The following is a 2,816-nucleotide window of genomic DNA, read 5'->3' as shown; positions in this document are numbered from 1 at the left end:
CTTAACTTGGAGGCCACCCTCACGTCCCACTCACAGTGCCCTTCTCCCACCTCAGGCTGAGGTACGAAGGTACCACAGGTGTTCATGGACACACAGGACATGCAGGGTTGAAATGAGTGGGAAGGGCCAGGACCTAGCAGAAGGCTAACTTGTGAGTGTCCAAGAGCTGTGTGATCAGGGTGGGAGGCGGTGACAGGGCCCGAGTTACATGATGGCAAAGGTAACCTGAGAGCAGCATGTAGAACGGAGGGGAAGGAGAGACACCAGAGGGTGGGGGGCCTCTTGCAAGACTTTAATTCTAGGAAAAATATGAAGAAAACTTTACCTGGGAGGCAGCAATGTGAAGACAAAGCCAGGGACCAAAGCAGCAACACTGCGGTGACAAAGTCTACAGATTTCAGATAGGTTCTCACAACTTATTCGTTTATTCTGCTACCTGGCTGTTGTGGCTTAGAACAGCCTGCTCTTCAGGCGCCTTCTCCCAGTATCTTCTGACTCATTCTAAGCACTAACCTGAAAATCGGGCCGGCCTCATACCGTAACTATGAAACAGAGAACTGAAACCACCTGTGTCATCAAAACTTCATCATTTGTTTCATGAAAGAAAATTTGTCCTGAAAGATAAGGTTTTAGATTAATATATAGTTTCACTGTATGTTTTAGGAAATTCTTATAAACTAATTAGTTCAGGCAGAGTTTATCTCAGGAAATAGCTCTGCTACAAGAACAATAGGTTTTCTTCATCCAGGCAAACAGCTTCTTAGCAGACAGCAGTTTACTTCTCAAGGTGAGCTACTCCTAAACAATCATGTCACAGAACATGACATGTTCTGTCATGCCCAATCCCAGCTATTTACCCACTGGGACTCCCCTTCAACTACTTAAATCTAGACCCCCACACCTTACAAATACCCTCCCTGACTCCCCTTTCTGGGACACTACTAAGACTGTGAGTGTGGTGTTCTCCCTTAGACACGGGCCTAGTAAATGTAGCTTGGGTTGAGTCCCAAGGGACTTTCTCGGGATCTCTGCAGAGCTGACAAGCAACAGGTCAAACCTGACAACTTGAGAACCACAAGCACACATGGTCCTTCCACCGGAGGAACCTCGAGCCCATTCTCAGAGACCATGATCATGTGTGGTCACGCCCATTGTCCTCAGTCTGTGAGGACACTCCCTTCTCTGAACAGCTCCTCCCCTCACACTCACTCACTCACTCACTCTTGGTGTTCCTCTCCTTTGCTCAGGTTAGAGCTGTGCATGGATCTGTATTATTGCTGTTTGCAGTGTCACCTACATGCACATGACCAGGGGAAAACAAGCTTCTTCCAAAGGTGGTTTTCAAGATTCCCAAAGCATTTAAGGAGAAGAAGTCAAAGGGAATGTAAAATCCCTGGGTTTTTCCCCCTAACACAAAACTCCAAAAATAAGATCTCTGTTATAATTTACAATTGTGTTTGGCTTTACAAACTAGACTTCTTCCGGCTCTTTTCCAAGTGCTTGGTGATTATTTTTTTAGTTTCTTTGTTTTCTGACACGCACTGGAAATCCACACTGAAAAGCACATCAGACTACATATCCTGGAATTACCCTTCCCTGCGGTTGCAGCTCTCCTCATTCTCTCTTGTTTTTTGTACATTTGGTTTGGTATTTGGAGATAGTCATCTGCTTCCTTCTTTCGTATAAATCTTACCGGAAACATGTCCCTGGCACTGTGCTGGGTGCTGTATGCGTGTCATAGGGATCCTATGACATGAGGTTGGAGCTCATGTTTGGATGTGCTGCTGAGGAAAAACAGGCGGCAGCACCCCACCTCCATCCAGACACAGCCCTGATTTTGCACGGGTACCCCGTTTCTAACCAAAGCTTAGGCGTACCTGGACAAAGATTGATGGATTGCTGGAGTTGTCATGAGGGAAGCAGGATAGCATTGGGAGATGACAGAAACCTTGAGAGAAAAGTCAGCAAGTGTGAGTAAAATGAGTGAAGCACAGGTGGACAGGCTCAGCAAGAATGCCTGAGTGCCGGTGACAGGGCGGAGAGGAGCTGATCCTGGATCTTCTTGGCCTCATCACGGCAACAGACTGTGGATGTCTTAAGACTTAAGCAAGGTTATGTAAATCCAAACAAGCATGCTTGAAGCTCTTTACCTTGTCACATTTTACTTTACTGTCACAGTTTGCCCTCTCTACTCACCCTCCACCTGGTCCTCCTCTATCCTGTCACCGTAACAACCACATCCTATGACAGGTGGCAGAGCCTTTACCAGGAAAGGTAGAAGAAGTGAACCCGCCCAGTGCCTCTCCATTTGATTTGGCCTCCAGTTTCAGTACCTTGAGCTGGATGACACCTCCTGTCAATCACTGGAAACTCTATTCCATGTGTTAGGATCAGGTGAGGAGTGGTTCTTTTGCCCTCCCCGAATATTAACCAATCAACTTGACATGAAATAAATAGGGAGTATAAATTTGGGTAAAGACAAAGGTGCAAATTTCTAAGACAAAAGGAAATGCACACGTTCTTCTTCAGTTCACAAGGAAATGCAGTGGGTTACATCCTGGTGGAGTAGGGGGGAAGACCTATTTTCCAAACATATTAGCTTCCAGGCCTCTGCTGCTTAAGTGGGGAACATGCCTCCAGCCCTAAGATGGGAGCCTCCTTGAAGACTACCTGCAGAGAACAGCTGGTCTCGTCAGTTGTCCTGTCCCAAAGCCGGTTTTTGATCTGAACTGACCTCAAAGAGACGGATGTCCCCTCTCAAAATTTCAGTCAGGGAGGTTAGGGTGGATGGAATTTGTAACGTAGCCTAGGGTTAA

The sequence above is a fragment of the Sturnira hondurensis genome, unplaced genomic scaffold, assembly GCF_014824575.4.
Source record: "Sturnira hondurensis isolate 20B ecotype Veracruz unplaced genomic scaffold, ASM1482457v3 Scaffold0003796, whole genome shotgun sequence".
Classification (NCBI taxonomy): domain Eukaryota; kingdom Metazoa; phylum Chordata; class Mammalia; order Chiroptera; family Phyllostomidae; genus Sturnira; species Sturnira hondurensis.
Note: the sequence above shows the minus strand (reverse complement) of the source record.